We start from the raw sequence: 25,049 nt of genomic DNA on the forward strand, positions 1-25,049 counted from the left end.
TCAAGGGATAAATATGAAAGTCAATCCTCTCAGTATTAACCCTAATGATCCAATAGTCAAAGTTTTGCTTCCCATCTCTGCAGTTTTAGCATCTGCTGGTGTAGAGATCTTGGAGAAATGCTTTCACAAGGAGACACAGCAAAGATTGCATTAAATTGGAACTTGAAGCTGCCATCTGGCCTCTTTGGGCACTGAATCAATAGGCAGAGTACTGGCTGGGGTGCTTGACCTGACTATCAAGGGGAAACTGGGTTGCTGCTGCATGGTGGGGGTAAGAAGGAGTACTGCGGGAGACCCTTTGGGGTGCCTCTTAGTACTCCCATATCCTCTGATTAAGATCAATGGAAAACACATAAACAACAAGGTCCTACTACTGTATAGCACAGAGAACTATATTCAGTATCCTATGATGAACGATATTAAGAATATTAAAAGAATATATATATGTATAACTGAATCACCTTTCTGTACAGCAGACATTAACACAACGTTGTAAATCAACTATACGTCAATAAAACAAACAGACAAAAATCAGTGGAAAACTACAACCGCCCAATCTAGACTGCTAACGTCCCCTATCCTTCACAAAGGGCTTGAGTCATTCCACCAGGCAAGGAGCTATGACGACGGAGGTGTTTGCTGAGGGCAAAAGAACTATGGAATGGGCAGTAGATGATGATAGTTACAAATACTAGCTGTGGCCTTGTGACCAGCTGTAGAATGAGGACTCTAATAGTTTAAAGTATTTCTTCTTTATTTTGATGTGACTATATTTTAATAAATATTAACCAAAAATTTTTTATCTCCTCTCTCAAACTCTTATCATCTAACCTGAGATGTGCTCATAATCACTTTATATGTAAGTGTTTTAAGTTACAAGATGTCAAAACAGGAGTGTGAATCAGCTAGGAAAAGAATGAATGTTATCCAAAGATGAAAAAGGGACCTTGATGCTCTCCTGGGGATGAGGTTAGAATGGTTTTGGTTGTAAGAGGGGTAGTGTGTCATGTTAAGCAGAAGCATAGCTTTGTTTTTGTCTTTATTTGGAGATTAAATGGTGTTTCGGGCAACGTGTGGGTGGCCAGTTGAGAAGGGGTAGACTGTAGTCTTTGTAATGTTTCAACTTGCCTTGGCCAAACTCTGTTTTCCAGAGTTAAATTTCCGCTATGTTTCTGATTAGAGTGGCCTAGAAGACTGGAGATTCTATGACCTTTGGAGGATGGAAATTGATTTTTCCTAGTTAGGCCAGCTGCTGTTTCACCTTGTGAACTGTTGTCTTCTCATCTGTTTCTTAATTTCTTATTTCATGAGCTCAGTGTTTGCTTTAATTTCCTTGAGAGGAAGCAAAGTGTTTAGAGTTTCCTAGTACAAACCTTCCAAGGAATGTTTCTCATCTGTTTCATCTATCTTTTGTATTTTGTGTTGATTTCCTCCATTTTAGTTGAGGTTGGTTGTGTGTGTGTTTTTTCGTGTTTATTGTGTTTGCTTGTTTATGTATACTTATCTTTGAATGAGGGTAGTTATAGAATAATCTCGTTCCCCATCCTGTTCTTTTGGTTAATTTTTAGCTTGTCCCCTTAGTTCTTATTCTGGAAGATTGGATGTTGTGGGTCCATATGGTCTGTTTAGTTGTTCAGGTGCCTAAGGGAGGTGGATGCTGGGATCTTGAGCAATAAGAACAGGTCTTCCTCGACTTTGATGGGGTTACATCCTGATAAATCCATCGTAAGCTGAAAATAAGTCAAAACTGCATTTAGTATACCTAACCTACCTAGCTTACCTAGCTTAGCCTAACCTACCTTAAACGTGCTCAGAACACTTCCATTAGCCTGCGGTTGGGGACAGCCATCCAACACAAAGCCTGTTTTATAATGAACTGTTGAATATCTCATGTAATTTGTTGAATACTGTACTGAAAGTGAAAGAATGGTTGTCGGTGTCTCATGATCATGTGACCGACAGGAGCTGTAGCTGCTGCTGCCCAGCATCACAAGAGAGTGTTGTACCAGGTATCGCGGCCCGGGGAAAGATCACGATTCAAAATCTGATGTATGGTTTCTACTGAATGTGTATTGCTTTTGCACCACCTAACGTCGAAAAATTGTAAGTCAAACCATTGTAAGTCGTGGGCTGTCTGTATTGGGAACCTTACTTGGGGCCCTTATTCACTCATGGCAGAGGCACCTAGATTTTCTTGTTGTCCCCTGCTGCAGGATGGACCAATCACTTTGGTTTTTTTCTTTGTTTGTTTTTGTTTATTTTGGACCAACCACTTTGGTAAGAAGCAAAGTCCAGAGAGACCTAGGGACTCTTTATTTGATGGATTAGTATTAGTTCCCTATTGCTGCATAATAAATCACCCAGAAATGTAGTGACTTAGAACATTAGTATCTGATCGTTTCTGTAGGTCAAGTTGGGGTCTCTCCTGGGGCTGCCATCAAGCTATTAGCCAGAGCTGCAGTCATCTCAAGGCTCAACTGGGGAAGGATCTGCTTACAAGCTCGCTCATGAGATGGTTGGCAAGACTCAGCTCATCACAGGCGGTTGGACTGAGGGCCTCTCTCAGTTATTTGCCACGTGAATCTCTCCGCAGGGCAGCGCATGACGTGGCAAAGTGAGAGAGAAGAATCAGGGAGAGAAAGTGAGCAAGGTACAGGTCACAGTCCTTTATAGCCGAATCCCAGTGTGCCATCTTATCACCTTTGCCTATTCTATTCTTAAGAAGCAAGTCAGTATGTCCTGCCCCGTTCAAGTGGAGGGAATTACACAAGGGCATGAATACAGGAAGCAGACATCGCTGAGAGCCATTGAGAGACTGTCTACCAGGTGGGCCAGCACTCATTTTCTCATACCTCCCTCTGTCTTTCTTCACCTCAGAACTCTTCTTGTCATGAGAGGGGTCAGAGGAGAAAGTATGGTGATGTGTAGACTTTCAGGCTCTCTTCACACCTCACACTCCTGAGGTGGAAGAATGGGCTTCCCCATGGCCTTAGGTTCAAGTCCAAAATCCTTAACCAGACCCAAAGACCTAATAGAATCAGGGCCCTCTTCAGCCTCATTGGTGTCTCTCTACCCCTTTCTCTTTTCACTGCAGTGCTATTAGAAGTTGGGTTCCTGGAGAGGGCCCTATAAGTTGTATCCTCTTCCTTACCCAAGTTCTGAAACAACTGAAAACAACACAATAAAGTCAGCAGATAAGAAAACCAAAATAAACTGGAAGATGTAGCTTAGTGTTTGAATCAGAATGCACTTGCTAATTGCAAATACCCAGTCTTGACCTTGGACCAGCCCATCCAAGGGAAAGGGACAGTGTGTAGGGCAGACACTGCCTCCTGCTCATCCTGGTAGAGAGGGGAAAAGAAAGCCAAATCCCCCCAAGCCAGCATTCATGCTAGATTGGCTCTACCCAGTCAAGAAATGTAGACCACCACCTGTGCCCCAGTGTGATGAACACTATGAATTACTTGCCAGTCCACCCTCACAGGCACCTTCCGGAGTGCAGAGGTCAGAAAGCCCAAACTATACTCACAGATGCCTTTGTAGCTAGGGTTCGTGTTGTAAATGAGGTGGATATTAGATGGTGGCCCTTTTGGTTTGGTTTTGTTTTTCTCGCAAGCCAGGTTGTAGAATCGTGAGATTTTTTCAGCAGCAACGTTCCAGGACCCATTCTTCCTGTGTATGAAGGATCTTTTGGGGTGGCATCTTCTTGCCTGAGGGCTCCTGGTCCCTGACTTACAACTATGGTGGTCTGTGTTAAATCAGTGTTCCAGTGGTAGGAGCTACAGTAGTGGACGAGTTCTTCCATGTTCTTGGACTCACCCCTGGAGACCCTATCCTCGAGCCATTTCTTCCCTCCTTCCAGTCTTTCCAATGAAGTAGTGAGCACTGATACTGATAAATCCTTTCCTACCCAAAATATCTACAGTGCTTTCTATTTCCTGCACTAAACTTTGGATGATATTGTAGTGGAAGTGCCTGACAATTAGCTTATTTGATTGTAATGTAGGTGCCTGACATTAAACTTTCGATTGAATAAGCACATTGCCAGCTACACAAGTACATAAAGAGCCAGGCCACTGCACCTATGAAGTTCCCCCTTTAGAAAGCCCTGGGTGACCTAGATGACTGACCGCTTGAGTGATCCTGCTTTTTCCCTTCCTGCTCCTTCATTCCCAATCCTGTGTTCTAAATTAACCAATAAAGAGTGAACTCATGAAACTCTAGGCACCCCAGTAAAGGCAGAACCCAGGTATGCACTCTCTTTCTCTTTGGCCATGACCTCAGTATGTAGGCCCCAGGCATACGTGTACCCTCCAGGGCTTGTGAGTAATCAACCTTGCTTTTTCAAAGTTCCCTGAGGGTTGCTGTGAGGTGCATCTTGCAATCATGATCAGAACCACAAGAGCTAATCTAGCCACAACACTGGCTCCAGTAAGGGAAGAGGAGGCTCACCACAGGTAGCAGGGGCCCAGGTGAGTGCCCGCAGGCATTCCGAGCAGATAGGTAGCATCACTGTCCATAGGCTGAGACTGCCACAAAACAGATACCCATCAGATAACTCAGCCTTCCTCATTGCGGAGGATTAAAGTGAGGCAAGAGCTCTGAGTCTTCAGGAAGACTTAAAGCCAGAAACAGGGAAGACGCCTTTCCCCTCTCCACTCTTCAGCACCCAACAGTGGACTTTTCATGTGTCCTTCTTATTGAAAGACCTCCTGCCCCTCCCCACGTAGCTACTTTCTTACTCATCTTTCAGGTTTCAGCATAAACCTGACCTTCTCTCATAAGCCTTCCCTGATTCCCCTGGGAAGTTAGCAGCCCCCTTACTCAGTCCCATAGCCCTCTACCCGTACTCTGTGATCCTCAGTCTTCTAGTGATTACTTCCTGGGGCCCTGGTACAGGGAAGGCCTTCAGGGTTCGCTAGTTGTTTGGCTGAGTAGCACTCCAGAGCAGGAATGAGGAAGGAACACAATGGACCTCTTCCACATTGTGCAGTCCCTGAGCTGCACTTGAGTTTGCTTTGTTCCAGGTGCTTGTCTTCCTCATTGGCTCTGACTGGGATTTCACCATTCAGTGATACCCACTTTTTGCCATATCTGTGCATGAAAATTTGCCACATTTTCTCGTTTCAAAAACTTGACCTTTTCATTTGTGCTGTTCTCTTTCCAACTTTGTTGGCAGATGTAGTTCACTGTTGCAGAAGTCTGGGGAGCAACGTCTTCAATGATAGCAAGAACAAGAATTGTATTTCTCACGAGGAGCTGTGCCCCTGACTTAGGGCCATCTGTTGCAAGGTTAGTTACACTTTATGGAGGTCTATCTATGCTGTAGGATAGGTAATCGAGCAGGTTGTAGGCAGAGAGTGCCAATACGAAAGCCCTTCTGAATGAGGTATCACCTCACAGAGGTCAGAATGGCCATCATTAAAAACTCTGCAACAATAAATGCTGGAGAGGGTGTGGAGAAAAGGGAACCTTCCTACATTGTTGGTGGAAATGTAAATTGGTACAACCACTATGGAGAACAGTATGGAGGTTCCTTAAAAAAACTAAAAATAGAATAAAGATGCAGATGTAGAGAATAGACTTGAGGACATGGGGAGGGGGAAGGGTAAGCTGGGACAAAGTGAGAGAGTGGCATGGACATATATACACTACCAAATGTAAAATAGATAGTTAGTGGGAAGCAGCTGCATAGCACAGGGAGATCAGCTCGGTGCTTTTCGACCACCTAGAGGGGTGGGTTAGGGAGGGTGGGAGGTAGGCGCAAGAGGGAGGAGATATGGAGATATATGTATACATATAGCTGATTCACTTTGTTATACAATGGAAACTAACACACCATTGTAAAGCAATTATACTCCGATAAAGATGTTTTTTAAAAAAAAACTAAACTAAAAATAGAGCTACCACATGATCCAGCAATCCCACTCCTGGGCATATATCTGGAGAAAACCATAATTTGAAAAGATATATGCACCCCAGTGTTCACTGGAGCACTATTTACAATACATGAGACATGGAAGCAACCTAAATGTCCTTCGACAGAGGAATGGATAAAGAAGATGGGATATGTATATACAATGGACTGTTACTCGGCCATAAAAAAAGAATGAAATAACACCATTTGCAGCAACATGGGTGGACCTAGAGATTATCATACTAAGTGAAGTCAGACAGAGAAAGACAAATATATGATATCACTTATATGTGGAATCTAAAAAGATGACATAAATAAACTTATTTACAAAACAGAAACAGACTCACAGACTTCGAAAACAAACTTATGGTTACCAAAGGGGAAAGGTTGGGGGGAGGGAGAAATTAGGAGTTTGAGATTAACATATACACACTACTATATATAAAATAGAGGGAGTCAAGATGGTGGTGTGGGAAGACGCGGAGTTAGCATCTCCCCACAACTAGGGCGCCTGCCGGCTGCTGGTGGGGGACTCTGATGCCCAAAGAGATGGGAGGAATACCAAAGTGAACTGATAGGATGTAGGGGGACTAAGTGGGGGAGGAGAAGTGGAGGCTAGACAGGATTGACGCCACTGAGGGTGGGGAGATCAGGAGAAGCAGGCGGGAGGGACTCTCCAGGAAGAGCAAGAGAGGAGTGGAGGGCGATCGCCTTGCCCACTTGGGCCGGGGAGACTGCTGAGCTCCCAGGCCGGTACCCCCACTCCAAAGCCCCATCCAGGCCACGTAGGTCCTGGGGGCATAGGAGGGAGGCTGGGGAGATCAGGAGAGGCAGGTGGGAGGAGCCATCCAGGAGGAGCAGGAGAGGAGCGGAGGGTGATTGCCATGCTCACTTGGGCCTGGGGAGCCTGCTGAGCTCCCAGGCTGATCCCCTGCCCTCAAAAGCACCCTCCAAACCCCTCTCCAGGTCATGTGGGTCCTTGGGGGCATAGGAAGGAAGCTGAGGGGAGAACAGGAGAGGCAGGTGAGAGGAGTGGGAGAGGAGCAGAGGGCAATTGCCATGCCCACTCGGGAGCAGGGAGGCTGCTGAGCTCCCAGGCCGATCCCCTGCCCTCAAAAGCGCCCTCCAAAGCCCCCTCCAGGCCACACGGGTCCTTGGGGGTCATAGGAGGGAGACCGGAGATCAGGAGAGGCAGGTGGGAGGGGCCCTTCCAGACCAGAGGAGCAGGAGAGGAGAGGAGGGTGTTTTCCCTGCCCATTTGAGCCCAGGAAGCCTGCTGGGCTCCCAGGTGAGGTCCCCTGCCCTCTGAGACCAGGGATGGGTGGTACACCTGGGCCCCTTCTGTTTCTTGAACCTAAGCCCCACACCCCACAGCTCCCAGGGCCTTTTCTGACTCTGTGGGTCCTGAGCATTGGCCCCACCCACCGCCCAAACCTTTCCCTTGTTTAGTCCCTGCCCTCCACAGCCAAGCCCTTTCCCCACCCTTTTTTTTTCTTTTCCCTCCTCCTTTTTACTATTGTAGTACTGATGTACCTTCCGGTTATTGATTCATCTATATTTTTATTTTTATATTCTTCCTAACTTATCTGTTAGTTTACTAGTCTATTTTTATTTTTTACTTTTTTCTTCTTGCTGCCCCAGGCAGCTTGAAGGATCTTGGTTCATGAGCCCAGGGTCGGGCCAAAGCTCCTGCAGTGGGAGCTCTGAGTCCCAACCCCTGGACTAACAGAGAACCTCAGACCCCAGGGAATATCCATAGGAGTGAGATCTCACGGAGTTCTTCATCTCAGCACCAAGACCCAACTCTACCTAATAGCCTACAAACCCCAGTGTTGGAAGCCTCAGGCCAAACAACCAGTAAGACAGGAACACAATCCCACCCGTCAAAAAAATAAATAAATAAATAAGATGACAAAAAACTGTCACACATGAAGGAGCAAGGTAAAAACCTACAAGACCAAATAAATGAAGAGGAAGTAGGCAACCTACCTGAAAAAGAATTCAGAGTAATGATAGTGAACATGATCCAGAATCTAAGAAATAGAATGGAGACATGGATTGAGAAAATACAAGAAATGCTTAACAAAGGTCTAGGAGAAGTAAAGAACAAACAAACAGAGATGAACAACACAATAACTGAAATGAAGAATACATGAGAAGGAATCAATAACAGAATAACTGAGGCAGAAAAACGAATAAGCGAGCTGGAAGACAAAATGTTGGAAATAACTGCCAAGGAGCAGAATAAAGAAAAAAGAAGGAAAAGAATTGAAGACAGGGGGCTTCCCTGGTGGCACAGTGGTTAAGAATCCACCAGCCAATGCAGGGGACATGAGTTGGAGCCCTGGTCTAGGAAGATCCCACATGCTGAGGAGCAACTAAGCCTGTGAGCCACAACTACTGAGCCTGTGCTCTAGAGCCCATGCTCTGCAAAAAGAGAAGCCACCACAATGAGAAGCCCACGCACTGCAACGAAGAATAGCCCCTGCTTACCGCAACTAGAGAAAGCCCACGCACAGCAATGAAGACCCAATGCAGCCAAAAATAAATAAATAAAATAATTTTATTAAATAAAAAATTGAAGGCAATCTCAGAGACCTCTGGGACAGCACTAAACACACCAACATTCGAATTATAGGGGTCCCAGAAGAAGAAAAGAGAAAGAAAGGGTCTGAGAAAATATTTGAAGAGACTGTAGTGGAAAACTTCTCTAACATGGGAAAGGAAAGAGGCAACCAAGTCCAGGAAGCACAGAGAATCCCATACAGGATAAACCCCAGGAGAAACACACCAAGACACATATTAATCAAAGTAACAAAAATTAAATTCAAAGAAAAAATATTAAAAGCAGCAAGGGAAAAGCAAAAAATAACATACAAAGGAATCCCCATAAGGTTATTAGCTGATTTTTCAGCAGAAACTCTGCAGGCCAGAAAGGAGTGGCAGGATATACTTAAAATGATAAAAGAAAAACACCTACAACCAAGATTACTCTACCCAGCAAGGATCTCATTCAGATTCGATGGAGAAGTCAAAAGCTTTTCAGACAAGCAAAAGCTAAGAGAATTCAGCACCACCAAACTAGCTTTACAACAAATGCTAAAGAAAGTTCTCTAAGTGGGAAACATAAGAGAAGAAAAAGACCTACAAAAACAAACCCAAACAATTTAAGAAAATGGTAATAGGAACATACATATTGATAATAACCTTGAATGTAAATGGATTAAATGCCCCAACCAAAAGACACAGACTGGCTGAATTGATACAAAAACAAGACCCATATATATGCTACCTACAGGAGACTCACTTCAGTCCTAGGGACACGTACAGACTGAAAGTGAAGGGATGGAAAAATATATTCCATGCAAATGGAAATCAAAAGAAAGATGGAGTAGTAATACTTGTATCAGATAAAATAGACTTTAAAATAAAGACTGTTACAAGAGGTAAGGAGGGACACTACATAATGATCAAAGGATCAATCCAAGAAGAAGATATAATAATTATAAAGGTTTATGCACCCAACATAGGAGCACCTCAACACATACGGCAATTGCTAAAAACCGTGGAAAGAGAAATCAACAGTAACACAATAATAGTAGGGAACTTTAACACCCCACTTACACCAATGGACAGATCATCCAAACAGAAAATAAATAAGGAAACACAAGCTTTAAATGACACAATAGACCAGATAGATCTAATTGATATTTAGAACATTCCACCCAAAAGTGGCTGAGTACACTTTCTTCTCAAGTGCACAGAGAACATTCTCCAGGATAGCTCATATCTTGGGTCACAAAGCAAGCCTTGGAAAATTTAAGAAAATTGTAATAGTATCAAACATCTTTTCTGACCACAATGCTATGAGATTGGAAATCAATTACAGGAAAAAAAAACTGTAAAAAACACAAATACATGGAGGCTAAACAGTGCACTACTAAATAACCAAGAGATCATGGAAGAACTCAAAGAAGAAATTAAAAAATACATAGAAACAAATGACAATGAGAACATGATAAGCCAAAATCTATGGGGTGCAACAAAAACAGTTCTAAGAGGGAAGTTTATAGCAATACAGCCTCAAGAAAAATCTCAAATAAAACAATCTAACCCTACACTTTAAACAACCAGAGAGTGAAGAACACAGAAAACCCAAACTCAGTAGAAGTAAAGAAACCATAAAGATCAGAGCAGAAATAAATGAAATAGAAATAAAGAAAACAATAGCAAAGATCAATAAAACTAAAAGCTGGTTCTTTGGGAAGATAAACAAAATTGATAAATCCTTAGCCAGACTCATCAAGAAAAAAAGGGAGAGGACACAAATCAATAAAATTAGAAATGAAAAAGGAGAAATCACAGCTGACACTGCAGAAATAAAATGGATGATAAGAGACTACTACAAACAACTATATGCCAATAAAATGGACAACCACGAAGAAATGGACAAATTCTTGGAAAGGTACAATTTTCCAAGACTGAACCAGGAAGAATTAGAAAATATAAACAGACCTATCACAAGCAGTGAAATTGAAAACATAATTTAAAATCTTCAAACAAACAAGAGTCCAGGACCAGATGGCTTCACAGGAGAATTCTATCAAACATTTAGAGAAGAGCTAACACTGATCCTTCTCAAACTCCTCCAAAAAATTGCAGAGGGAGAAACACTCCCAGATTCATTCTACGAAGCCACCATCACCCTGACACAAAACCAAACAAAGATAATCACACACAAAAAAGAAAATTACAGACCAATATCACTGATGAACATAGATGTAAAAATCCTGAACAAAATACTAGCAAACAGAATCCAACAACACATTAAAAGGATCATACCATGATCAAGTGGCATTTATCCCAGGGATGCAAGGATTCTTCAATATATGCAAATCAATCAGTGTGATACACTACATTAACAAATTAAGGAATAAAAACCATATGATCACCTCAGTAGATGCAGAAAAAGCTTTTGGCAAAATTCAACACGGGTTTATGATGAAAACTCTCCAGAATATGGGCATAGAGGGAACTTACCTCAACATAATAAAGGCCATACATGACAAACCCACAACAGGCATCATACTCAATGGTGAAAAACTGAAAGCATTTCCACTAAGATCAGGAACAAGACAAGGATGTCCACTCTTGCCACTCTTATTCAACATGGTTTTGGAAGTCCTCGCCACAGCAGTCAGAGAATAAAAAGCAATAAAAGGAATACAAATTGGAAAAGAAGAAGTAAAACTGTCACTGTTTGCCAATGATGTGATACTGTACACAGAAAATCCTAAAGATTTCACCAGAAAACTACTAGAACTATTCAATGAATTCGGTAAGGTTGCAGGATACAAAATTAATGCACAGAAATCTCTGGCATTCCTATGCACCAACAGTGAAAAATCAGAAAGAGAAATTAAGGAAACACTTCCATTTACCACTGCAAGATAAAGAATAAAATACCTAGAAATAACCCTGCCCAAGGATGCAAAAGACTTGTACTCAAAATTATAAAACACTGATGAAAGAAATCAAAGATGACATTAAACAGATGGAAAAATATACCATGTTCATAGATTGGAAGAATCAATATTGTGAAAAGGACTATACTAACCAAAGCAATCTGCACATTCAGTGCAATCCCTATCAAACTACCAATGCCATTCTTCACAGAATTAGAACAAAAAACTTTACAATTTGTATGGAAACACAATAGACCCCAAATAGCCAAAGCAATCTGGAGAAAGAAAAACTGAGTTGGAGGAATCAGGCTTCAAGCTATACCACAAAGCTACAGTAATTAAGACAGTATGGTAATGGCACAAAAACAGAAATATAGATCAATGGTACAAGATAGAATGCCCAGAGATAAATTCACACACATACAGGCACCTAATTTACGACAAAGGAGGCAAGAACATACAATGGAGAAAAGACAGCCTCTTCAACAAGTGGTGCTGGGAAAACTGGACAGCTACATATAAAAGAATGAAATTAGAACACTATCTAACACCATACATAAAAATAAACTCCAAATAGATTAAAGACTTAAATAAGACCAGACCCTATAAAACTCTTAGAGGAAAACATAGGGAAAATACTCCTTGACATAAGCCACAGCAAGATCTTTTTTGAACCACCTCCTAGAGTAACAGAAATAAAAACAAAAATAAACAAATGGGATTTAATTAAACTTAAAAGCTTTTGCACAGCAAGGGAAACTATAAACAAGACAAAAAGACAACCCTCCGAATTGGAGAAAATATTTGCAAATGAAACAACAAAGGATTAATCTCCAAAATATACAAACAGCTCATGGAGCTCAATATCAAAAAAACAAACAATCCAGTTAAAAAATGAGTGAAAGACCTAAATAGACATTTCACCAAGGTAGACATACAGATGGCCAAGAGGCACATGAAAAGATGCTCAGCATCACTAATCATTAGAGAAATGCAAATCAAAACTCCAATGAGGGGGCTGCCCTGGTGGCACAGTGGTTAAGAATCCACCTGCCAATGCAGGGGACACAGGTTCGTGCCCTGGTCTGGGAAGATCCCACATGCTGTGGAGCAGCTAAGCCCAGAAGCCACAACAACTGAGCCCAAATGCCACAACTACTGCAGCCCATGTGCCTAGAGCCCATGCTCCGCAACAAGAGAAGGCACCACAGTGAGAAGCCCATGCACCATAATCAAGAATAGCCCCCACTCACTCCAACTAGAGAAAGCCCGTGTGCAGCAACGAAGAACCAACATAGCCAAAAATAAATAAATAAATTTATTTAAAAAAAAAAAAACTCCAATGAGGTATCACCTCACACCAGTCAGAATGGCCATTATCAAAAAATCTGGAAACAATAAATGCTGGAAAGGGTGTGGTGAAAAGGTAAATTGGTATCAATTTACAAAAAGGTATCAATTTACAATCCATAGTAAATTGATACACCCACTATGGAAGACAGTATGGAGGCTCCTTAAAAAACTAAAAATAGAACTACCATATGACCCAGCAATCCCACTACTGGGCATGTACCCTGAGAAAACCATAATTCAAAAAGACATGTACCACAATGTTCATTGCAGCTCTATTTACAATAGCCAGGACATGGAACCAACGTAAATGTCTATCAACAGATGAATGGATAAAGAAGATGTGGCACATATAAACAATGGAATATTACTCAGCCTAAAAAGAAACGAAATTGAGTTATTTGTAGTGAGGTGGATGGACCTAGAGTCTGTCATACAGAGTGAAGTAAGTCAGAAAGAGAAAAACAAATACCGTATGCTAACACATATGTATGGAACCTAAAAAACAAACAGAAACAATGGTACTGAGTAACATAGTTGCAGGGCAGGAATAAAAAGGTAGACAGAAAATGGACTTGAGGACATGGGGTGGGAGGGGGAAGCTGGGGCGAAGTGAGAGTAGCATTGACATATATACACTACCGAATGTAAAATAGATAGCTAGTGGGAAGCAGCCGCACAGCACAGGGGGATAAGATTGGTGCTTTGTGACCACCTATAGGAGTGGGATAGGGACGGTGGGAGGGAGATGCAAGATGGAGGAGATATGGGAATATATGTATATGTATATGTATAGCTGATTCACTTTGTTATACAGTAGAAACTAACACACCATTGTAAAGCAATTATACTCCAATAAAGATGTTTAAAAATAAATATAAATAAACAAATAAAAGAATGTGTCTTACTCATCTTCAGATCCCAAGTACCTGTCCCAATGCCTGACATATAAGAGCACGCAGTAAATATTCGACAAACCAAACTAAATTATGAGCATCATGCAGGAAGCCTGGAACCTACTTAAGAAATGGAGAAGTGCATTTCCAGTTTCATGTTTCCAGTTTCATTTGGGACTTAGGTGATACATATATCTTTTCTAGTTAGTGTTTTTGTTTTCTTCAGATAAATACCCAGTAGTGGAATTGATGGATCATATGGTAGTTCTATTTTTAATTTTTTGAGGAATCTCCATACTGTTTTCCATAGTGACTGCACCAATTTACATTGCCACCAACAGTGCGTAAGGGTTCCCATTTCTCCACACTCTCACCAACACATGGTATTTGTTGTCTTTTTAATTTATTTATTTATTTTTTTGCGGTACTTGGGCCTCTCACTGCTGTGGCCTCTCCCGCCGCGGAGCACAGGCTCCGGACGCGCAGGCTCAGCGGCCATGGCTCACGGGCCCAGCCGCTCTGCGGCATGCGGGATCCTCCCGGACCGGGGCACGAACGCGTGTACCCTGCATTGGCCGGCGGACTCGCAACCACTGCGCTGACAGGGAAGCCCCTGTTGTCTTTTTAATGATAGCCATTCTGACACTTATGAGGTGATAAATCATAGTATAGTTTATTTACTGATTCATATGTATATTATATATATACATATGTATATATATGTCTGTGTGTGTATATATATATATATATATATTCTTTTTCAGATTCTTTTCCAATACAGGTAATTACAGGACATTGAATATAGTTCCCTGTGCTATACAGTGAGTCCTTGTTATTTATCTACTCACTGTGGTTTTGATTTACATTTCCTTGATGATTAGTGATGTTGAGCATCTTTTCATGTACTGGTTGGCCATATGTATGTCTCCTTTGGAAAAAATGTTCTGCTCATTTTTTAATTGAGAGGTGTTTTTGATGTTGAGTTGTATGCATTCTTTGTATATTTTGGATATTAACCCCTTATAGGAGATATTGTTTGCAAATGTCTTCTCCCATTCAGTAGGTGGCCTGTTCATTTTGTTGATAGTTTCCTTCACTGTGCAAAAACTTTTTAATTTGAAGCAGCCCAATTTGTCTGTTTTTGCTTTTGTTTCCCTAGCCTGAGGAGATATATCCAAAAAAATGTTACTAAGACTGATGTAAAAGTGTAGTGGTTATGTTTTCTTCTAGGAATTTTACGGTTTCAAGTCTTTGATCCGTTTTGAATTTATTTTCGTGCATGGTGTGAGAACATACTCTAGCTTGAGTCTTTTGCATGTAGCTGTCGAGTTTTCTGAAGACCATTTATTAGGCTGTCTTTTCCCCATGATGTATTCTTACCTCCTTTGTCATAGATTAATTGCCCACACAAGTGTGGGTTCATTTCTGGGCTCTCTATTCTGCTCCATTGATCTGTGTGTCTATTTTTGTGCCAGTACCATACTGTTTTTTTTTTAAATTTATTTTTGGCTGCATTGGGTCTTCGTTGCTGTGCATGGGCCCTCTCTAGTTGCGGCGAGTGTACGGGCACACCAACCCTCGCCATGGTGTGCGAGCTTCTCATTGCAGTGGCCTGTCCCGTCACGGAGCACGGGCTCTAGGCGCACGGGCCTCAGCAGTTGTGGCACGTGGGCTCAGTAGTTGTGGCTCGCGGGCTCCAGAGTGCAGGCTCAGCAGTTGTGGCACACAGGCCCACTTGCTCCACGGCGTGTGGGATTCCCTTGGACCAGGGCTCGAACCCATGTGCCCTGCATTGGCAGGCAGACTCTCAACCACTGTGCCACCAGGGAAGCCCCAGTACCATACTGTTTTGTTTTGGGTTTTTTTGTGGTACATGGGCCTCTCACTGTTGTGACCTCTCCTGTTGCGGAGCACAGGCTCCAGACGCACAGGCTCAGCAGCCATGGCTCACAGTCCCAGCCGCTCTGCAGCAATGTGGGATCTTCCCAGACTGGGGCATGAACCCGTATCCCCTGCATTGGCAGGCGAACTCTCAACCACTGCGCCACCAGGGAAGCCCAATACTGTTTTGATTACTGTAGCTTTGTAGTATAGTTTGAAGTCAGGGAGCATGACACCTCCAGCTTGGTTCTTCTTTCTCAAGAGTGTTTTGGCTATTCAAGTTCTTTTGTGTTTCCATACAAATGATAGAATTATTTGTTCTAGTTCTGTGAAAAGTGCCATTGGTATTTTGATAGGGATTGCATTGTATCTGTAGATTGCTTTGGGTATTATGGTCATTTTAACAATATTAATTCTTCCAATCCATGAGCACCATATATCTGTCCATCTGTGTCATCTTTAATTTCTTTCATCAGTGCCTTACAGTTTCCACCTACAGGTCTTTTACCTCCTTAGTTAGATTTATTTCAAGGTATTTTATTATTTTTGATACAATTTTAATGGGATTATTTTGTTAACTTCTCTTCCAATAGTTTATTGTTAGTGTATAGAAACACAACGTATTTCTGTATATTAATTTTTTTTTTTTTTTTTTTTTTTGCGGTACGCGGGCCCCTCACTGTTGTGGCCTCTCCCGCTGCGGAGCACAGGCTCCGGACGCGCAGGCCCAGCGGCCATGGCTCACGGGCCCAGCCGCTCCGCGGCATGCGGGATCCTCCCGGACCAGGGCCCAAACCCGCGTCCCCTGCATCGGCAGGCGGACTCTCAACCACTGCGCCACCAGGGAAGCCCTCTGTATATTAATTTTATATCTTGCAACTTTACCAAATTCTGATGAGTTCTATTAGTTTTTTGGTGGCATTTTTAGGATTTTCTATGTATAGTATCATGTCATTTGCAAACACTGACACTTTTACTTATTCCTTTACAATTCGGATTCCTTTTATTTCTTTTTCTTATCTGCTTGCTGTGGCTGGGACTTCTAATACTATGTTGAATAAAAGTGGCGAGAGTGGGCATCCTTGTCTTGTTCCTGATCTTAGAGGAAGTGCTTTCTGCTTTTCATCATGGAAAATTATGTTCAGCTGTGTGCTTGTCATATGTGGCCTTTATTATGTTGAGGTAGGTTCCCTCTATACCCACTTTCTGGAGAGTTTTTAATCATAAATGGATGCTGACATTTGTCAAAAGCTTTTTTTTTGCATTTATTGAGGTGATGATATGATTTTTGTTCTTCAGTTTGTTAATGTGTCACCTTGATTGATTTGTGGATATTGATCCGTCCTTGCATCCCTGGGGTAAATCCCCTGGATCGTGGTGTATGAGCCTTTTAATGTATTGTTGCATATGTTTGCTAATATTTTGTTGAGGAATTTTGCATCTATGTTCATTCATCAGTGATATTGGCCTATAATTTTCTTTTTTTGTGATATCTTTGGTTTTGGTCTCAGGGTGATGCTGGCCTCGTTGAATGAGTTCAGAAGCATTTCTTCCTCTGCAATTTTTGGGAATAGTTTGAGAAGGATAGATGTTAACTCTTCTCTAAACATCTGATAGAATTTACCTATGAAGCCATCTGATCCTGGGCTTTTGTTTGCTGGAAGTTTTAAAATTACTGATTCAGTTTCTTTACTGGTAATTGGTCTGTTCGTATTTTCTATTTCTTCCTGATTCAGTCTTGAGAGTTTGTACATTTCTAGGAATTTGTCCATTTATTCTAAGTTGTCCATTTTATTGGTGTTTAATTGTGTCATGGTAATTTATTATGATCCTTTGTATTTCTGTGGTTTTGGTGTTGACTTTTTCATTTCTGATTTTATTAAGTTGGGCCCTCTCTCTTTTTTTCTTGATGAATCTGGCTAAAGGTTTATCAGTTTCGCTTATCTTCTCAAAGAACCAGCTCTTAGTTTCATTGATTTTTTTTTTTTGGTCTCTATGTCATTTATTTCTGCTCTGATCTTTATGATTTCATTCCTTCTACTAACTTTGGGTTTTGTTTGTTCTTCTTTTTCTAGTTCCTTTAGGGGTAAATTTAGGTTGTTTATTTGAGATTTTCTTGTTTCCTGAGGTTAGCTTCCATCACTATAAACTTTCCCCTCAGAACTGCTTTTGCTATGTCCCATAGATTTTTGGATTGTTGTGTTTTCATTTTCACTTGCCTCTAGGTACTTTTTTATTTCCTCTTTGATTTCTTCAGTGACCCATTTGTCACTTGGCTTAATTTTCTCTATTCCTGATGATCACTGTCTGAGTACAGTTGTAAAGAATAGCTACCTCCCAAATACTTTTCCTGGACTCATGGTAGTTTCACGCCTTCTTTCGTAACTTCAGCCTTACCATCTGGGATCAAGAAGAGAGCGATCAAGCTCAGGCACCATGTGGAAATTTAATTTTTATGTGTTTTTAGTCATCATGTATTTATATTTTATATCCTACCCTTTTTTTCATTTAATAGTATTTCATATAAAACTTTCCAGTTATTGGACCTAATGGATTGGTGAACACATCAAGGTGCTGGGAGGGTGATGTGTCTAGAGAGGACATGGAAGCTGTGTACCCCTCACCCCATACTGTGCCCTACGTATCTCTTCCATTTGACTGTTCCTAAGTTGTATCCTTTACAATAAACCAGTAATAGTAAGTAAATTGTTTCCTGAGTGAGTTGTTCTAGTGAATTATTGAACCTTGGAGATGGATTTGTAGGAACCCCCAAACTTTAGCCAATTTAGATAGAAGTGTGGGTACCCTAACCACCCCATTTGTGACCAGTGTCTGATGTATGAGACTGAGCCCTTAAACCTGTGGGCCTGATGCTAACTCTGGGTGGTTAGTGTTAGAATTGAGTTGAATTGTAAGACACCTAGTTGGTGTCAGAGAATCAGAGAATTGGTTGTTGATGTGAAAAAAAAACCCATGTTTGGTATCACAAGTATTGTGTGTTAAAACAGCTCTTTCAGTGTCAGAAAAAATGTGGGATTTGCTAAAACAGCCTTGCTCACTGAAACATGTGATTTGGGAAGAGGAAAAGTGAGTGGAGTATAAGAAACCTTTAATCCCTGGGTAGTCATGTGGCCATCCACAGTTAGGAGCAGCAGCTGTGGTAGGATAAATTACTAACAGTAAAAATTAATAGCTCCCAGGGAGTTGGTATGCTGGATACAAAAGAAATGCAAACGAGGGCTTCCCTGGTGGTGCAGTGGTTAAGAATCCGCCTGCCAATGCAGGGGACAGGGGTTCGAGCCCTGGTCCAGGAAGATCCCACATGCCGCAGAGCAACCAAGCCCGTGCTCCACGACTACTGAGCCTGCGTGCTACAGCTATTGAAGCCTGCACGCCTAGAGCCCACGCTCCACAACGAGAGAAGCCACCGCAATGAGAAGACCGCGCACCACAACAAAGAGTAGCCCCGCTTGCTGCAACTAGAGAAAGCCCGTGCACAGCAGTGAAGACCCAATGCAGCCAAAAATAAATAAATAAAATTTTTAAAAAAACTGCAAACGAATAAGAAAAAAGCAAAACCCACAGTCCCTAAGTTATTGTTATCTGTAAAGACTAAAATGATATTAAAAGAGAGTGCTGGGTCAGACCTTGATACTGAACCATGCTCACATTTCTATCAGTCTGAGCTTCAGCCTCAAGCCTCAAAGCCACCCCAAAAGTATGGATTACTTGGGGACAACAGAGAGTAACTCCAATACCTCTGGTCACCAAGGAGGTGGTCCACATTGGGGGAGGGCAAAATCAAGAAACAATTGAAACTAGAGGGTACAGCGTGAAGAATCTTATTTTGTGGATTGGTATCATCAGCTTCCCGAAGAATCTTTACTAGAATAGATTATGAGAGTAATTTAGGAGCACTGTCTTTGGTTTTGAAAGCTGCACAGTGGAAGAGCATGTTTGGGTTGATGTAGGACTCACAGCTCACGATGGAGCAATCACAGGTGGCTGTGCAAGATTCAGAAACATAATAGGCTATTCCCAAGGAAACACCAGTCTGGTGAATGACTAAAAGTGAATGTAAGGTCTTTTTACCCTGAGAAGGGAGACAGTCTGACTCTCCCTATAAAGGCCAAGTGAACACCGCACATGAAGCAGCTGATATGCTCTGTATGCAAGCTGTGTGGGACTGGCTTTATGGTGACCAGGGTATTCACCTGCAGCAAAATGGGTTTATTTGGGAACAGCAAAGAACTACAATTCAGGACATAAAATCTTTGACGAAGCACCAGCAAGTCTGGAGAACAAAGGAAAAGAATGTTCTTTTATAAAGGAAAAGGAGGTATTGGGAGGGGCTGTTGTAAATAAAGAGTCCATTGGAGGAAACTGGGAGTTCCAAGTGTAGTGGCTTTTCATTGGCTGAGTGGTGACAGCCTCTCATTGACTGGGCTGTTGCTGGGCAAGGAGAAATTCTTCCTTCTCCTGCTTGGTAGTAAAGTAGTAATCTTCTTCCTGTTGGAGACGCAAAGGTATGTCTCTTCCTATTGGGTCTGCAATTGACTACAAGTGGTAGTGCATAAGAGCTCCCCGTTCTGGCCTCCTGACTCCATTTTATTAATTAATTAGTTTATTTTGGCCACACCGCACAGCATGTGTGATCTTAGTTCCCCGACCAGGATTCGAACCTGTGCCCCCTGCAGTGGAAACGTGGAGTCTTAACCACTGGACCACCAGGGAAGTCTCATCCTGACTCCATTTTTTTTTTTTTTTTTTTTTTAATGTGGTACGCGGGCCTCTCACTGTTGTGGCCTCTCCCGTTGCGGAGCACAGGCTCCAGATGCGCAGGCTCAGTGGTCATGGCTCACGGGCCCAGTCGCTCCACGGCATGTGGGATCTTCCCGGACCAGGGCATGAACCCGTGTCCCCTGCATCGGCAGGTGGACTCTCAACCACTTGCGCCACCAGGGAAGCCCCTGACTCCATTTTAAATGAGGTTTCTGTTTATCAATTTTCACACCTGTAACCCAGGTCATGATAAATTCTGTGGTTAAGAGGTGCCCTTTTTCACTGGGCACCCTGTGTAACTTTACTGCTGCAAAATTAGCAATAATTCAGAAGCCTTATCGAATTTGCTGTCTCAGTTTCTCCTCATGGGCTTTACAGATGCTAATAAAAACTCTAGGTTAATGAACAAGAGAATGTGGAAAGGTGGGGGGAGGGGCGGATCAAGGGATGCGTCCCAGCAGGATGGAAATCCTTAGAAATGAGATAAATAAAACTGGACATTGATGGGATTGAAACAAAAGTCTTAATACAGCACGCTTGAAGGTTGGGTGGGCAAAAGGGACCCCCTGGTGGGCCCCAAACAAGTCCACTCTATTTACTTCAGTTTGAAGAAATTTTTGTAAATTTAAAAAGCTGTCAGACAAAGATCACAAAGAGAAACCTGACCTGGAGTAAGTTGGGGCAATAGCTAGGCAGTAAACCAAGATGAAGACTGTTAAAGTAACCAGATTAGGGCCAAGATGGAGTCACTCACGCTAAACCACATGTCATCAAACCAAAACGTCACTAAGTTTTTATGTTGGGCTCTCCTGGGAAAGGAAGACCTAAGCCAACCCATCAGCTCTTGCCTGCTCAGCACAAATTACCTGGCCCAGCTCTTCTAAGACTTCCCTTTGCTCCGTGTAAGGAAAGAAACCCTGCCTTAACAAATCAGCAAACGCCCAGTATAACTTCCTTGTTCCTGCTCCCTTGTGCCTGTAACATTTCTTGCCTTGTATAGTTCTTTGAGGTTCCTATCTATCTATTGCTAGATTGATGCTCCCCAATTTATGAACCTCTGAATAAAGCCAACGAGGGCTTTAAATTTTACTCAGTTGGGGCTTCCCTGGTGGCGCAGTCGTTGAGAGTCCGCCTGCCGATGCAGGGGACACGGGTTCGTACCCCGGTTCGGGAAGATCCCACATGCCGCGGAGCGGCTGGGCCCGTGAGCCATAGCCGCTGAGCCTGCGCGTCCGGATCCTGTGTTCCGCAACGGGAGAGACCACAACAGTGAGAGGCCCGCGTACCGCAAAAAAAAAAAAAAAAAAGATAAGCAAAGCTGAACACTAGCTAAAGTGGTGAGGCTAGACTTTATTCAGTAATACTTTTGCAACAGGAAAGAGAGTCCAGCATAAACTCAACTCAACTTCAATTTGTGCAGGGGTCTGAGATAGAATTATAAATTTGAGGTCAATGGTATATAAATGGTGTGTTGATTGCCTTCCCAATATCATTTCTCTTCCTTTTTTTTCCCAAGTGAGATATAATTGACATATGACATTGTGTAAGTTTAAGGTGTACAGTGTGTTGGTTTGACACATTTCTGTATTGCAATATGATTACTACAATAGTGTTTGCTAACACCTCTATTACGTCCCCTAATTATCTCTTTTTTGTGATGAGAACAATTAAAATCTAGTCTCTTAGCAATTTTGAAGTTTATAATAGAGCATTGTTGACTATAAGTACTATGCTATGCATTAGATCTCCAGAACTTTTTTATTTACTAGTAGCAAGTTTGTACCCTTAAACATCTCCCAGTTCCCCCACCCACCCGACCCCACACACCCAGCCCCTGGTAACCACCATTCTATTCTCTGTTTTTAGTTCAGCTTTTTAGATTCCACATACAAGTGATATCATATAGTATTTGTCTTTCTCTGTCTGACTTATCTCTTAGCATTATGCCCTCAAGTTCCATCCATGTTGTTGGATGCAAATGGATGAATTTCCTTCCTTCTTTCTCATGGTTGAATAGTATTTCATTGTATATATTTAAATTTCCTCCATTCTATCAGAGTCTTAAATTTGTTCAGGATACCGTGTGCCCAGTTAAATATACCTTCCCTGACTTCCTGGCTGCTGACTTCCTTGTCAGCTCTGACCAAAGCGGTAAACAGAAGTAGTCAGGTAAGAGTTCCAGGAGACTTTATACAAAGTGATAGATTAGGCTTTCATAAATTTTTGTCATTCCCCCATCTACCTGCCTGGAATATGAACTTGAACCTGGGGGCAGAGCATCTATCTTGTTATTTAAGGCAAAAAGAGAATGAGAATGAAAGCTACATGTGAGGATGGTGGAGAGGAACAGTCAAGGGTCCCTAGAACGCTGATGACATGGCAGAGCCCAGATCATGTATTTTTTTTTAACATCTTTATTGGAGTATAATTGCTTTCCAATGGTGTGTTAGTTTCTGCTGTATAACAAAGTGAATCAGCTATACATATACATGTATAGCTATACATATACATATATAGATATATAGTATTTTTAATATTACTAGAAAAGCAAGCCCCCGTTTGGTTAAGCTAGAATAGTCACGTTTTTAGCTGTACAGTCGTCCCTCAGTATCCATGGAGGATTAGTTCTGTTGCAGGAGAGGGGATCCCTCCCAGGGCTCTTGTCTAACACTCAGAAATGAGTTGTCCGAGGAGACACATGCTGGCAAAGCAAGGGACGTTATTGGGAAGGGGTGCCCGGGCGGAGAACCGTAGGGTAAGAGAACCCAGGAGATCTGCTCTGCCACGTGGCTCACAGTCTCAGGTTTTAGGGTAATGGGGTTAGTTTCCAAGTTGTCCCTGGTCAATCATTCTGACTCAGGGTCCTTCCTGGTGGCCCGTGCATTGCTCCGCCAAGATGGATTCCAGCAAGAAGGATGCTGAGAGGTTGGGAGGACATATAGACTGAAGTCTCCTCTCTCCTTTTGACCTTTACCAAATTCTTCCGGTTGGTGGTAGCTTATTAGTTCCACGTTCCTTACCAGGACCTCCTGTTGTAAGATAACTCGTGCAAGTGGTTACGATCATATCTGGCCAGGGTGGGTGGTTTTGGTCAGTGGTTCCCCTAACAGTTCCAGAACCCTCCCCAAAAGGATGCCAAAATCTAAGGAAGGTCAAGTCCCTTATACAAAATGGCATAGTTGGCCCTCTGTATCCGTGGGTTCCACATCCATGGGTACAGAAGGGGCCAACTGTATGTAGGCAAATGCAGTCCTGATACTGATGGCAACTGAACCCAAGGGCCTTCATGCAATTGCACAGGGATAGAATCTAGACAGTGAGAGGAGAGGAGGGCCTAGGAAGAATCCTGTGAGAACTTGTAACACTTAACGGCCAGGTACTGGAGGCTGACTTGTAAGGGAGACTGTTTGAGAAAGAGTGCTTGGAAGTGTCGGCAAGACCAAGAAGGAGAGGGATTCAAAGAACGAGCTCTGTCACCAGAATTCAATCCTGGCTCAGGTTACTACTAGCCAGAGGACCTACAGTAATTGACTTAATTGTTCTGTGCCTCAACTTCCTCATTTGTAAAATGAGGCTAATAATAGGGTTATTGTGATGATGAAATGTGAAGGGCATAGAGTAAGCCCTCAGTCAGCACTAGCTGCTGTTATTGTTAATCATTCCACAGAAAGAGGAAGTTTTTCTTTTTCCTAAAGACTTATCTCTTGGGAAGCCTGGCACATGGTATTATCCCCCATGGGATTATCAGACATTAGTCATCAGACAGGTCTAATGAAATTTCTCTCTATGGTGTTGCAAAATTCCTTTTCCAAGTCTGCCTGGTTGGCCCTGTAGTTGTACACTGGCAAAAAGTTTTCCATTCAAAAAAACATTTAGAAGCATTTGTTGAACCCCTTTCATGTGTGAGGACTGTGTTGGGTGATGGTGGGATACAAAGATGAATGTAATATTGTGTGTGTGTGTGTGTGTGTATGCATGGGGGAGGGGGCAGCAACAGCGACTGCTACTCTCTTGTTTTTGCTAGACTTGAACCAGATCAGATGCGAACCTGAGGAAGCACCTTGTGAAGTCCAAGGATGAAGCTAACTTGGCAGACGGCAGAGCCAAGAGACAGAGAGATGTAGAGAGTCCCAGTGCGATGGCATGTTTGAACCCTGGCTCGAACAATGCCTTGTGAAAATTAATAAAGGGAAACCCTACTAAAATAGTCAGGAGGCCAGAAAGGGGAGATCTCATGCACATACAATTCAGATCCCAACCGGAAGAGATGTACCTTGCGTCTCCAGCAGGAAGTGACAATATTTTATCACCTCCAGAAAGAAGAAAAAAGATTCTCTTTGCTTGGCAAGAGCTCAGCCAATGAAAAGCCACTATACTGGGAAACTTCCAGTTTTCCTCTAATGGACATTTTGTTTGTAATAGTCCCTCCCAACTTCCCCTTCTCCTCTACAAAAGAGTTTCCTCTCCTTTGCTTTACCGGGACTTGCATGTGGTTTTCCGTAATTGCATGTCCCAAATTGCAATTTTTTGCTGCTCCCAAATAAACCCATTTTGCTGATAAAATAACTGGCTGTTTATTGTTTTAGGTTAACAAGCTGAAGAGGGTCGTATTTTCTAACTTTTCATGAATGGGATCCAATAAATTGCTTAATCCATGTTGAATTAGATTTTCCTTCCCTTAGAATGGAAACAGCCCTAAATGATGCTGGTGATAACATTTGCCTCCTGCCTTAAAATTTCCTAATGACTTTGTTCCCA

The 25,049-nt window shown here is 42.4% G+C and overlaps 1 protein-coding gene across 4 annotated transcripts in view; it reads left to right on the top strand.

Moving 5' to 3' along the window:
* SCPEP1 (serine carboxypeptidase 1) overlaps positions 1–24,825 on the top strand; it is a 71,606-nt gene extending 46,781 nt beyond the window's left edge. Inside the window, exons 13-16 of one of the 4 annotated variants that reach the window (XR_009537799.1) lie at positions 2,594–2,826; positions 4,351–4,472; positions 5,180–5,292; positions 24,316–24,825. The gene's annotated coding sequence lies outside the window, so the exon portion shown is untranslated. Of the gene's footprint in view, positions 1–2,593; positions 2,827–4,350; positions 4,473–5,179; positions 5,293–18,024; positions 18,181–24,315 lie in introns of those variants that run through there. The other 3 variants (XR_009537801.1, XR_009537800.1, XR_009537802.1) reach the window with 3 other exon arrangements.
* The last annotated feature ends 224 nt before the right edge of the window (positions 24,826–25,049 follow it).

The sequence above is a fragment of the Lagenorhynchus albirostris genome, chromosome 20 (assembly GCF_949774975.1).
Source record: "Lagenorhynchus albirostris chromosome 20, mLagAlb1.1, whole genome shotgun sequence".
In the NCBI taxonomy this organism is placed as follows: domain Eukaryota; kingdom Metazoa; phylum Chordata; class Mammalia; order Artiodactyla; family Delphinidae; genus Lagenorhynchus; species Lagenorhynchus albirostris.